The 14,653-nt window shown below is 34.2% G+C and overlaps 1 pseudogene; it reads right to left on the bottom strand.

The window, feature by feature from the left end:
• Window positions 1-1,611: 1,611 nt before the first annotated feature.
• Window positions 1,612-7,224, bottom strand: LOC103012467 (casein kinase II subunit beta-like; annotated as a pseudogene).
• Between the last annotated feature and the right edge of the window lie 7,429 nt (window positions 7,225-14,653).

Consider the following 14,653-nt stretch of genomic DNA (forward strand, 5'->3'; position numbering starts at 1 on the left):
AGACTACATGAAAGAATTTGGTGCTGACAGTATTCAATTTTCACATGTATATGGTTTTCCAAGACACCATAGTTTTCTGCTCCTTGTCCTTACTCATCTGTCTACTTGCCTCTTAGATTAAATATTTTCAACCAATATGCTTATTTGAAAGGGCCTTGTTTGAATTTTAGTGTTATTATTTTGCTGCCCCATTTATACCTTATACTTAAATAAATTGCTACTCCCCACTCCTATAGCTTGTTACAAAGTCTCCATTGTGGATTACAAAAATGATTCATAATATCTGACCCTGAGGTGGCTAACATGATTCCAACATAGTATCTACAGGATAAATCCAAGCACCTCAAGGATAGATAGGTGTAGAAAGATCAAGTTAACAAAAACTAACACTTATAATATGAAAAAAACCCACTAGAACAACATGCAGTGCTTAGCAAACAATATACTGTGAAGAATATGAATATTACAATGTCTATATTTGTTGTCACTCACATAGAAGTGTGGTGATATCATTAGTCATTGAATTAGCCTAGCTAGATTTTGATGGCTAAGAACACTCTCCAAATAGGCATCTTGATTTTTTCCACTGAGATGAGATTGGAATTTCAGTTCTCCAACTAAGAGGTGTTTTATATCAACCTAACTTGACATAATTAGCCAATTCTCAATTTAATGTGTCATCCAATCTCTCCCCACTGATGTTCATAAATTTTGTATACACTCTGGTTTCATTGGATTATTCATTATTTTTGACTTGACTCTCTATTCCAAGGCAAAAATAAAAGGTTTTATAGTACATTGTAGTAGTTGCTAGATCAAATACCTAAATTTTAGCTTCTTTTCACATTTATAATCATAAATCTATTAAATTAATTTCCAGAATATTTTGAAATATAGGAGGATTGAGATACACATTCTTGTCATGTTTAGATACATCTGTTGGTACTTATGCTTTCTTTGAATTTTATTAAACATTGAATTGATTTTATCAAGTATAAAAATATATTCTCTCTTAAGATTTAATTGCTATTTACTAGTGATATTTGAGATTTGCTGTTTTTTAAATAATGCAAGTCAGTCTGTGGTTTGACACAGCAAAGTCCATTTCAACTTATAGTTCAGAACTATTTAAATAATATGAGAATTAGTTGATTTTAGGTATATGAAAACTTCCTTTCTAAAGACCTGTGATTCTTGTACCTTTCAACATGGTAGTTTTTGTAGATTTTTAAAAAAATTTCTTCATTATTATGGTACTATTCAGTATTCTTCTCATACATTAATCAATGATGCTAATGTATCTTAATATAAATAATCAATTTTATTTAGTAATTAAATAAATTAGCACTGAATTATTTTAAAAATGCCTTATGATTTTACAATGTTTATATTAGGAGCCATCAAGCCCTAAAATATTTTTCCTGAAGAGATACGACAAGATTTTATATAAATTTTGAGTAAATGCTTATTTTTGCCTTTTTTCTACTTTATTTCATATTCACACCACAATAATGACTCTTTTAATTTAAAATATAAACCATAGAGGTTTCCTTAAAGGTGGCAGGGGAGGACCGGAACTGTCAAAGACTGAGTGACAGGTGGGGTTGGGAATCACTGAACGGTCTTGACGGACTCAAAGTTGCTGGCGGCTTGGAACTGCACCTGGTAGGACAGTGGATGAATCTTGCAACTGTAGACTTTGGACATAAACTGGTTAGTGGGCTGCTTGGGCCGGCATTCAGTGTGCACCGTGAAGAGCATTGTGAGGGAAACTGGTACCCAAGTACCAAGTAGGGGCCTTCCGTGTGGTGCTTCCTCGATGGTGTCTTAGGTGTGGAAATGTCCATGCACTTGGGGCAGTAGAGCTTCACCAGGGCCTCACCTGGGGTGTCAGAAAGGCTATTGGAAAGCATTGGCTTGTTCTCACAGCGCACGTGGGGCAGTAGCCAAACTCTCCCTGCTGGTACTTTTTCCAACATCTGGGTGGTGCCAAGGTTTGTGAGGACATAGGTGGTCTGGGTGAACCCATACAGCATCTTGGCTGACTGCTTAATCAGGGTTCTCTGGTTGGGGTTGTCTTCCAGCTCTTCATCAGGCTCCAGGGCCAAGATCATGTCTAGAGCTTGTCTACAGTGAGGCACCTGCTCATTGGGTTGACTGAGATTCAATTTGTCCTGGATGGAGTCTTCATCCACTTCACAGAAGAATTCATAGTCATGGAGCCCACAGAACCAGTATAAATAACACTTCCTGATGTTTAAATCATTTTAAAAAAAATTTATCATTTATTTTTCCTTACTGATTTCCTGGTGCTTCTTTGTCTCTGTAATTTTGCTTCCTGAGTGATCATAAAAGTCTTTGAAAGTTAGGGGTCTTTTTTTTCTTTTGTTTTGCAAAGTATGTCATGATTAAAATGTGTTTCTACTTATTTTAATGAAGAAATAAAAATATCATGGGAATGATATTTTTAATTTCTATGTACTTTTAAGTGTTTATTGAGCATAGTATCGGTAAAGACTAGTGACCACATCAAAAGAGTTCAGCTCAATGGATTGATTTCACATGTCAGAAGATACCTGCTTAGTCAGACTCAGATCAAAAACAGAATACCATTAACCTAGCACATTCTCATCTCAGTAAAAACTGTTCCAGTTAACTGCTCTCATGACTTCTAAAACCAGAGATTAGTCCTGTCTTTTTTTGTACTTAGTATTGATGAATTATGCATTATGTACATTATAGACGATCAGTTCCCATTGTGTGAATATTCCACAATTTTTATGGCTCCTCCTATGTGTGGACATTTATGTGGGTAGCTTCCAGTTTGGGCTTACAAATAATGCTATAATGAATATTCTAGTGCATGCCTTTCAGTGAACTTCTGAATGCACTCTTGTTGGGTTGAGGTATATATGTAGGAGTGGAGCTGATTATCTTTGGAACTGTGTATCTTCAGCTCTTGTAAATACTACAGTTTTTCGAACTGTCCTTATGCTTGAGTTTTCTTTTTTTTTTTTCTATTGATACCTTTTTTTTTTTTTAGTACATCTTTATTGGAGTATAATTGCTTCACAATACCATGTTAGTTTCTGTTGCACAACAACAGATTGTTGCACAATCAGCCATATGCATACACATGTCCCCATATCCCCTCCCTCTTGAGCCTCCCCCCCATCCTCCCTATCCCACCCCTCTGTGTCATCACAAAACACCTAGCCGATCTCCCTGTGCTATGCTGCTGCTTCCCACTAGCCAACTATTTTACATTCGGTAGTGTATATACATCAATGCTACTCTCACTTTGCCCCAGGTTCCCCCTCCCACCCCATGTCATCAAGTCCATTTTCTATGTCTACCTCTTTATTCCTGCCCTGCAACTAGGTTCATCAGTACCAATTTTTTTTTTTGTAGATTCCATATATATGCCTTAGCATACGGTGACATACTTCACTCTGTATGACAGACTCTAGGTCCACCCACCTCACTACAAATAACTCAATTTCATTTCTTTTTATGGCTGAGTAATATTCCATTGTATATATGTGCCACATCTTCTTTATCCATTCCTCTGTCAATGGACACTTAGGTTGGTTCCATGTCCTGGCTATTGTAAATAGTGCTGCAGTGAACATTGGGGTGCATGTCTCTTTTTGAATTATGGTTCTCTCAGGGTATATGCCCAGTAGTGGGATTGCTAGGTCATATGGTAGTTCTATTTTTAGTTCCTTAAGGAACTTCCATACTGTTTTCCATAGTGGTTGGATCAATTTACATTCCCACCAACAGTGCAGGAGGGTTCCCTTTTCACCACACCCTTTCCAGCATTTATTGTTTCTAGCTTTTTTGATAATGGCCATTCTGACTGGTGTGAGGTGATACCTCATTGTAGTTTTGATTTGCATTTCTCTAATAATTAGTGATGTTGAGCATCTTTTCATGTGCCTCTTGGCCAACTGTTTGTCTTCCTTGGTGAAATGTCTATTTAGGTCTTCTGCCCATTTTTTAACTGGATTGTTTGTTTTTTTGATATTGAGCTGCATGAGCTATTTGTATATTTTGGAGATTAATCCTTTGTCTGTTGTTTTATTTGCAAATATTTTCTCCCATTCTGAGGGTTGTCTTTTTGTCTTGTTTATGGTTTCCTTTGCTGTGCAAAAGGTTTTAAGTTTAATTAAGTCCCATTTGTTTATTTTTGTTTTTATTTCTGTTACTCTAGGAGGTGGGTCAAAAAAGTTCTTCCTGTGGTTTATGTCAAAGAGTGTTTTTCCTATGTTTTCCTCCAAAAGACCAGTGCCTGGTCTTACATTTAAGTCATTAATCCATTTGGAGTTTATTTTTGTGTATGGCGTTAGGTAGTGTTCTAATTTCATTCTTTTACATGTAGCTGTCCAGTTTTCCCAGCACCACTTATTGAAGCGGCTGTCTTTTCTCCATTGTATGTTCTTGCCTCCTTTGTCATAAAGCAGGTGCTCATATGTGCATGGATTTATCTCTGGTCATTCTATCCTGTACCATTGATCTATATTTGTTTTTGTGCCGTACCTTACTGTCTTGATTACTGTAGCTTTGTGGTATAGTTTGAAGTCAGGGAGCCTGATTCCTCCAACTCCATTTTTTTTTCTCAAGATTGCTTTGGCTATTCGGGGTCTTTTGTGTTTCCATACAAATTGTAAGATTTTTTCTTCCAATTCTGTGAAGAATGCCATTGGTAGTTTGATAAGGATTGCACTGAATCTGTAGATTGCTTTAGGCAGTATAGTCATTTTCACAATATTGATTCTTCCAATCCAAGAACATGGTATATTTCTCCATCTGTTTTATGTCATCTTTGATTTCTTTCATCAGTGTTTTATAGTTTTCTGAGTACAAGTCTTTCACCTCCTTAGGCAGGTTTATTCTAGGTATTTTATTCTTTTTGCTGCAATGGTAAATGGGAGTGTTTCCTTAATTTCTCTTTCTGATTTTTCGTTGTTGGTGTATAGGAATGCCACAGATTTCTGTGCATTAATTTTGTATCCTGCAACTTTACCAAATTCATTGGTTAGTTCTAGTAGTTTTTTGGTGGTATCTTTAGGATTTTCTATGTATAGTATCATGTCATTGGCAAATAGTGACAGTTTTAATCCTTATTTTTCCAATTTATATTCCTTTTATTTCTTTTTTTTTCTCTGATGGCCATGGCTAAGACTTCCAAAACTCTTATGTTGAATAAGAGTGGCGAGAGTGGACATCCTTGTCTTGTTCTTGATCCTAGTGGAAATGCTTTCAGTTTTTCACCATTGAGTATGATGCTTGCTGTGGATTTGTCATATATGGCCTTTATTGTGTTGACGTAGGTTCCCTCTATGCCCACTTTCTGAAGAGTTTTTATCATAAATGGGTGTTGAATTTTGTCAAAAGCTTTTTCTGCATCTACTGAGATGACCATATGGTTTTTATTCCTTAAATTGTTAATGTGGTGTATCACATTGATTGATTTGTGTATATTGAAGAATCCTTGCATCCCTGGGATAAAACCCACTTGATCATGGTGTGTGATCCTTTTAATGTGCTGTTGGATTCTGTTTGCTAGGGTTTTGTTCAGGATTTTTGCATCTCTGTTCATCAGTGATATTGGCCTGTAGTTTTCATTTTTTGTGATATCTTTTTCTAGTTTTGGTGTCAGGGTGCTGGTGGCTTTGTAGAATGAATTTGGGAGTGTTTCTCCCTCAGCAATTTTTTGGAAGAGTTTGAGAAGGATCGGTGTTAGCTCTTCTCTAAATGTTTGATAGAATTCGCCTGAGAAGCCATCTGGTCCTGGACATTTTTTTGTTGGCAGATTTTTAATTACAGTTTCAATTTCATTATTTGTGATAGGTCTGTTCATATTTTCTAATTCTTCCTGGTTCAGTCTTGGAAAATTGTACCTTTCCAAGAATTTGTCCATTTCTTCATGGTTGTCCATTTTATTGGCATATGGTTGTTTGTAGTAGTCTCTTATAATCCTTTGTATTTCTGCAGTGTCAGTTGTGATTTCTCCTTTTCATTTCTAATTTTATTGATTTGTGTCCTCTCTTTTTCTTGATGAGTCTTGCTAAGGGTTTATCAATTATGTTTATCTTCTTAAAGAACCAGCTTTTAGTTTTATTGATCTTTGCTATTGTTTTCTTCGTTTCTATTTCATTTATTTCTGCTCTGATCTTTATGATTTCTTTCCTTCCTCTGACTTTGGGTTTTCTTTGCTCTTCTTCCTTTAGTTGTCTTAAATGTAGGATTAGATTGTTTATGTGAGATTTTTCTTGTTTTTTGAGGTGAGATTGAATTGCTCTAAACTTCCCTCTTAGAACTGCTTTTGCTGGCCCCATAGGTTTTGGGTCATTATGTTTTCATTGTCATTTGTTTTTCTGTATTTTTTATTTCTTCTTTGATATCTTCAGTGATCTCTTGGTTATTTAGGAGTGCACTGTTTAACCTCCATGTTTTTGTGTTTTTTACAGTTTTTTTTCCTGTAATTGATTTCCAATCTCATATTGTTGTGGTCAGAAAAAATGCTTGATAAGTTTCAATTCTCTTAAATTTACCGAGGCTTGATTTGTGACCCAAGATGTGATCTATACTGGAGAATGTTCCATGAGCACTTGAGAAGAAAGTGTATTCTGCCACTTTTGGGTGGAATGTTCTGTAAATATCAATTAGAACTATGTGGTCTATTATGTCATTTAAAGTTTGTGTTTCTTTATTAATTTTCTGTCTGGATGATCTGTCCATTGGTGTAAGTGAGGTGTTAAAATCCCCTACTATAATTTTGTTACTGTTGATTTTTCCTTTCATGGTTGTTAGCATTTGCCTTATGCATTGAAGTGCTCCTATGTTGGGTGCATAAACATTTATAATTGTTATATATTCTTTTTGGATTGATCCTTTGATCATTATGTAATGTCCCTCCTTATCTCTTGTAACAGTCTTTATTTTAAAGTCTATTTTATCTGCCGGCCGCTGGTAGGGGACTCTGACCCCCAAGGAGAGAGGAGGAACCCCAGAGTGAACCAGTGGGATGTAGGCGGACCGAGAGGGGAGGTGAAGTGGAGCCCAGACAGGATTGGCGTCCCTTGGGCCAGGGAGCTTGCTGAGTTCCCAAGCCAATTCTGCCTCCTTCCAAAGCCCCATCCAGGCAAAGAAAAAATATTAAAAACAGCAAGTCTAGCTGTGGGGAGACGCTAACTCTGCGTGTTCCCACACCGCCATCTTGACTCCTCCCCTGTGCTTGAGTTTTGAGGTACATAATTTACTTTGATATTTATAAGAAATCTAAAAACTCAGCTTTTATTTTCCTATTTACACAAACTTTCAGAAATGTGTGTTTTAACTTCAAAATATTTTATCACATTTTGTTATAATTACTAGTTTTATAACATTGTGGTAAGAAAATGTGATGTAAACCCTTATAATTTATCTGTTTTCAAGTGTGTAGCAATTTATTTTAAAATGTCCAAAGTATGTTGGAAAAATAGGAAACAGAAAGTGGATAGAGTGAGAACATAGTTACATAGAAAGAACAGCCTACAGTTTAGTAGTTAAATTACCTCAATTTCCTTTTTCTATTATCTTCTTGTTATGTTGAAATTTTTTCCTTTTTCATACTATCATTGGTTTCTTATTAACTTCTCTTTTACCTTCTTATCATTTTTTTCTGACACTCAATGGTTTCAGACTAATCATATCCCTGATTTAGACTGGTATATTTGTAAATATCAATTGACATTTCTTTCATTCTTCATCACTTTTTAAATATATTTTGTATATAATAATTTTTTTTAACATTTTTGTCAAATATTTGGGTAGTTGTTTCTCTCTGCGTATATGTAGTTATCTCATCTTTAAAACTCAGACCTTATACTTTGCTTTTGATTCAGGAATTTAACCAAAAAAAGGATTATTGCTGTGACATTTATAATCATATTAATGTTTCTTGTTGTCTTAGGGCCTCTAGTGTGGCTGTAATTTTTAAATTGTGTTTTTTACTTTCTTAGCAGTATTTTTTAATCTCACCTAAACCCATTTTTGACTCATTATTCCTTTTTCATTCCAGCCTGTTCTTCCCATCTAATTAGTTATTGCTGTTTTATAGACGTTATGTATTTTTATGTGATTATGCCAACAAAAGTTTTCCTGAAATTCCTCCTAGGTCATTGAGTGTTTTTTTGACACATATGTACTGGGCTCCTATTTTCCAAAAATGAGTCTAGGTCTTGGGGACTGATCAGCTAGCAAGAAAAACTTGAGTTCTTGCACTTGAGGAACTTGAATTCTGGCAGGGGCAAGGGAGGCAATCAATAAACAATAAACAATTTGGAAAATAAAAGAATAAACATAGTAGATAAAAATTCATGTTATGAAAAAAATCTAATAGACCAAGAGTTTTCATAGTACATTGGGGCAGCTGATGTGGAGTGGTCAGGTGCGGCCTCCGTGAGGAATGAAATTGAGGGAGTAAGCCAGGCGATTATGTGGGGAAAGTATCATTATTTAGTTTAATACAGTCTTCGCTCCAATTATTACAAACAAATGTAGAAATGCATTATCTCTTTTTTGGATGAACTTAATCTGGATACTTTATCAGAATATTTTAACGTATATCATGAACTACAATTTGATAATATAAAACTTAAAGAGCCAGTTAAAAAATTTGAAGTTGATTTTTTAAATCATTAATTTAGAACAATTTTACATGCTTCCAATTAACTTAGAGATTACCAAAAAAGGGGCATTTAAAAAGCATTTGATCTTCAGAAAACCTTTACTAAGTCATTATAAGCTCTTAAAATCACTCTCCTTTGAAAAGAAAATCATGTGTTCTTTTGTGTAATCCATCTTAAACTTTAAAGTTATTCATTTTGGGCAAAGGAAGTTTGCCCAATATTTTCCAAAATAAATATTTCTAGATGCACAGTAAGTTAGCAAAAGATGAGAATTTGTCAGTATTGGACAAAAATCTAAATATTTCTTATTAATTTTCCATAAGAATGATTAGAACATAGATGTTCAAAGGTTAGGCCTAAAACAGTAAAACAAGATCAAAATGTTTATAAAGTTCTTTAAGTTAAATAAATAGAATACTTTATTAGCAATTTTAAATATTCATAATTTATAATTCCATGAGTATATGTTTATATATGTGTCTTCATTGACATATTCAGTTAGTGTAAAAAATTTTGATTGTACTTTTAATGCTGAATTTCCACTGAAATATCAGCCTTAGAATGATTTAATAAAGATGCCCACAAATGTCACTCAGAAAAGGACAAAAAGTATAACACTTCTAAACACTTCAAATATTGTGTCAGATAAATATTTTACTAACTAAGCTACCCTAAGTAGGAAACTTTGGCTGAGTTTCTGTGTACTGTATACTTTTTATATACTATATACTTCTGAATCCAGTTGCTAAAAATCAAAGATGACTTTAATGGATTTCAAGCACAACTTTTCTGAAATTGTACTTTTCTAACTTATTCACAATTAAAGTTTGTGAATATATTTCCCAAACTCATGCTGATGTGTCATTAGAAATGATTCTTAATCACTTAGTATAATTTCTCAAGTGAATCACATATAAATGGTTATATTATAAAATTGCTGTCCAAAGGAATATCACATAATTTCAAGGCAAGACCAATCCTTATTATCCTTCAATTTATATAAATAATTAAGTTCATATTTTGCTAATAATCTGCAACTTTGAAGGAAATTGTTGTCAGGCATTTTAGAACATTGTTTTAGACCTCTGTAGGATCGAAACATAAATGAAATAAAAAGTTCATGTTAATTTTTCACATATACTTTGTCCTAAACATAAATGGAAGCTGTATAAAAAAGTAGATAATTGCTTATCTCAGGCACTACAGGAAAAGATGGTATGAGCATTGCAGGATCTATTTCAAAGTCAAAAGAAAGAAGACTCAAGTAGACATTAAATATAAACAGTGCTGACATAAACAGACTGGCCTATTGGTAGCCAATAGCTGAGGAATATTTATTTTGAAGTGGAACAACTTTTAGCAAACAACTTTGTCAGTAGAAGTAACTGCACATACACACACACAAGAGAATGTTAACACTCTTTGTATGCACTTTAAAACATAGTTTAACTTTCCACAGAAGAGTGAAACTGTCTATATTACAGGGAACATGTTTTAAATACAAAAAAAAAAAAAATGTCACTTGGATGTTTCTAAACAGCAAGGAGCTTAAATCCCTTCCATGTCCAGTGATACTCTGGAATATTTCATAGGAGTAGTGTAGAGGCAAAAAAGATGAGTGAATAATAGTAAAACCAAGGCAAATATATACTTTATATTTCCAAACTTTAATGTTCTTAAGGAAAAGAACAATTGCTTGCTTTAAAAGTAATGATCATAATTATTTCTTCTATATTATGACTATTCAAAACTTTGGTGTTATAAATTAATACAGTAATATTATTACAAGAAACATCTGACTATTAATTAGTCAAGCTAAATGATACATATTGAATGAAAAGTTTTATAAGACCAAGGTTCAGCTGCTACTTAGAAATAAGTGCTAGACATCTTTTCTCTCTCAAAAAAGAAATTATAAAAAAAAAAAGAAATTATATATATATATAATTGCATATATATACACATACACATATATGTATGCATGAATATCTTGTATAACACCAATACATTTATTTATCAATTTAGTTATGTAAAAGTTGGTTCTTTATGTTTCTTTAGCATCTTTATTGGAGTATAATTGCTTTACAATGTTGTGTTAGTTTCTGCTGTATAGCAAAGTGAATAAGCTATATGTATACATATATCTCCATATTCCCTCCCTCTTGCATCTCCCTCCCACCCTCCCTATCCCACCCCTCTAGGTGGACACAAAGCACCGAGCTTACCTCCCTGTGCTATGCAGCTGTTTCCCACTATATAACTATTTTACATTTGGTAGTGTATATATGTCCATGCCACTCTCTCAATTCGTCCCAGCTTACCCTTCCCCCTCCCCTTGTCCTCAAGTCCATTTTCTACGTCAGCATCTTTATTCCTGTCCTGCCCCTAGGTTCATCAGAACCTTTTTTTTTTTGTTAAGATTCCATATATATGTGTTAGGATACAGTATTTGTTTTTTTCTTTCTGACTTACTACACTCTGTATGACAGATTCTAGGCCCATCCACCTCACTACAAAACTCAATTTTATTTCTTTTTATGGCTGAGTAATATTCCATTGTATATATGTGCCACATCTTCTTTATCCATTCATCTGTCGATGGACACTTAGGTTGGTTCCATGTCCCGGCTATTGTAAATAGTGCTGCAATGAACATTGTGGTACATGTCTCTTTTTGAATTATGGTTTTCTCAGGGTATATGCCCAGCAGTGGTATTGCTGGGTCATATGGTACTTCTATTTCTAGTTTTTTAAGGAACCTCCATACTGTTCTCCATAGCGGCTGTATCAATTTACATTCCCACCAATAGCACAAGAGGCTTCTGTTTTCTCTACACCTTCTCCAGCATTTGTTATTTGTAGATTTTTTGATGATGGCCATTCCAACTGGTGTGAGGTGATACCTCATTGTGGTTTTGATTTGCATTTCTCTACTGATTAGTGATGTTGAGCATACTTTCATGTGTTTGTTGGCAATCTGTATACCTTCTTTGGAGAAATGTCTATTTAGGTTTTCTGCCCATTTTTGGATTGGGTTTTTTTTTTTTTTTTTTGATATTGAGCTGCTTGTATATTTTAGAGATTAATCCTTTGTCAGTTGCTTCATTTGCAAATATTTTCTCCCATTCTGAGGGTTGTCTTTTCATCTTGTTTATGGTTTCCTTTGCTGTGCAAAAGCTTTTAAGTTTAATTAGGTCCCATTTGTTTATTTTTGTTTTTATTTCCATTTCTCTAGGGGGTGGGTCAAAAAGGATCTTGCTGTGATTTATGTCATATAGTGTCTTTCCTATGTTTTCCTCTAAGAGTTTGATAGTGTCTGGCCTTACACTTAGGTCTTTAATCCATTTTGAGTTTATTTTTGTGTATGGTGTTAGGAAGTGTTCTAAGTTCATTCTTTTATATGTAGCTGTCCAATTTTCCCAGCACCATTTATTGAAGAGGCTGTCTTTTCTCCATTGTATATTCTTCCCTCCTTTATCAAAGATAAGGTGACCATATGTGTGTGGGTTTACCTCTGGTCTTTCTATCCTGTTCCATTGATCTATTTTTTTGTTTTTGTACCAGCACCATATTGTCTTGATTACTGTAGCTTTGTGTTATAGTCTGAAGTCAGGAAACCTGATTCCTCCAGCTCTGTTTTTCTGTCTCAAGATTGCTTGGGCTATTCGGGGTCTTTTGTGTTTCCATACATATTGTGAAATTTTTTGTTCTAGTTCTGTGAAATATGCCATTGGTAGTTTGATAGGGATTGCATTGAATCTGTAGATTGCTTTGGGTAGTATAGTTATTTTCACAATGTTGATTCTTCCAATTGAAGAACATGGTATATCTCTCATGTGTTTGTATCATCTTTAATTTCTTTCATCAATGTCTTATAGTTTTCTCCATACAGGTCTTTCATCTCCTAAGGTAGGTTTATTCCTAGGTATTTTATTCTTTTTGTTGAAGTGATAAATGGGAGTATTTCCTTAATTTCTCTTTCAGATTTTTTGTCATTAGTGTATAGGAATGCAAGAGGTTTATGTGCATTAATTATGTATCCTGATACTTTATCAAATTCATTGATTAGCTCTAGTAGTTTTCCGGTAGCATTTTTAGGTTTCTCTATATATAGTATCATGTCATCTGCAAACAGTCACAGTTTTACTTCTTCTTTTACAATTTGGATTCCTTTTATTTCTTTTTCTTCTCTGATTGCTGTGGCTAATACTTCCAAAACTATCTTGAAAAAAAGTGGTAAGAGTGGGCAACCTTGTTTTGTTCCAGATCTAAGGGAAATGGTTTCTGTTTTTCACCATTGGGTACAATGTAGACTGTGGGTTTGTCAAATACAGCCTTTATTATGTTGAGGTAGGTTCCCTCTATGCCTACTTTATTGAGAGTTCCTATCATAAATGGGTGTTGAATATTGTTCAAAGCTTTTTCCGCATCTATTGAGATTATCATATGGTTTTTATTCTTCAATTTGTTAATATGGTATATCACATTGATTGATTTGCATATAGTGAAGAATCCTTGCATTCCTGGGATAAACCCCTCTTGATCATGGTATATGATCCTTTTAATGTGCTGTTGGATTTTGTTTGCTAGTGTTTTGTTCAGGATTTTTGCATCTCTGTTCATCAGTGATATTGGCCTGTAGTTTTCTTTTTTGGGCACATCTTTCTCTGGGTGATGGTGGTCTTGTAGAATGAGTTTGGGAGTGTTCCTCCCTCTGCTATATTTTGGAAGAGTTTGAGAAGCAGAGGTGTTAGCTTTTCTCTAAATGTTTGATAGAATTCACCGGTTAAGCCATCTGGTCCTGGGCTTTTGTTTGTTGGAAGATTTTTAATCACAGTTTCAATTTCAGTGCTTGTGATTGGTCTGTTCATATTTTCTATTTCTTCCTGGTTCAGTCTTAGAAGGTTGTGCTTTTCTAAGAATTTGTCCGTTTCTTCCAGGTTGTCCATTTTATTGGCATATAGTTACTGGTAGTAATCTCTCATGATCCTTTGTATTTCTGCAGTGTCATTTGGTACTTCTTCTTTTTCATTTCTAATTCTATTGATTTGAGTCTTCTCCCTTTTTTCTTGATGAGTCTGGCTAATGGTTTATCAATTTTGTTTATCTTCTCAAAGAACAAGCTTTTAGTTTTATTTATCTTTGCTATTGTTTCCTTCATTTCTTTTTCATTTATTTCTGATCTGATCTTTATGATTTCTTTCCTTTTGCTAACTTTGGAGCTTTTTTGTTCTTCTTTCTCTAATGGCTTTAGGTGTAAGGTTAGGTTGTTTATTTGAGATTTTTCTTGTTTCTTGAGGTAGGATTGTATTGCTATAAACTTCCCTCTTAGAACTGCTTTTGCTGCATCCCATTGGCTTTGGGTCATTGTGTTTTCATTGTCATTTGTTTCTAGGTATGTTTTGATTTCCTCTTTGATTTTTCAGTGATCTCTTGCTTATTTAGTAGCATGTTGTTTAGCCTCCATGTGTTTGTATTTTTCACAGTGTGTTTCCTGTAATTGATAATCTACATAGTCCCTCATAGCACAGTGGTCGGAAAAGATACTTGACACAATTTCAATTTCCTTAAATTTACCAAGGCTTAATTTGTGACCCAAGATATGATCTATCCTGGAGAATGTTCCATGAGCATTTGAGAAGAGTGTGTATTCTGTTGTTTTTGGTTGGAATGTCCTATAAATATCAATTAAGTCCATCTTGTCTAATGTGTCATTTAAAGCTTGTGTTTCCATATTTATTTTCATTTTGGATGATCTGTCCTTTGGTGAAAGTGGGATGTTAAAGTCCCCTACTCTTATTGTGTTACTATTGATTTCCTCTTTTATGGCTATTAGCATTTGCCTTATGTATTGAGGTGCTCCTATATTGTGTGCATAAATATTTACCATTTTTATATCTTCTTCTTAGATTGACCCCTTGATCATTATGTAGTATCCTTCTTTGTCTCTTGTAATAGCCTTTATTTTAAAGTCA

The sequence above is a fragment of the Balaenoptera acutorostrata genome, chromosome 2 (assembly GCF_949987535.1).
Source record: "Balaenoptera acutorostrata chromosome 2, mBalAcu1.1, whole genome shotgun sequence".
Taxonomy (NCBI): domain Eukaryota; kingdom Metazoa; phylum Chordata; class Mammalia; order Artiodactyla; family Balaenopteridae; genus Balaenoptera; species Balaenoptera acutorostrata.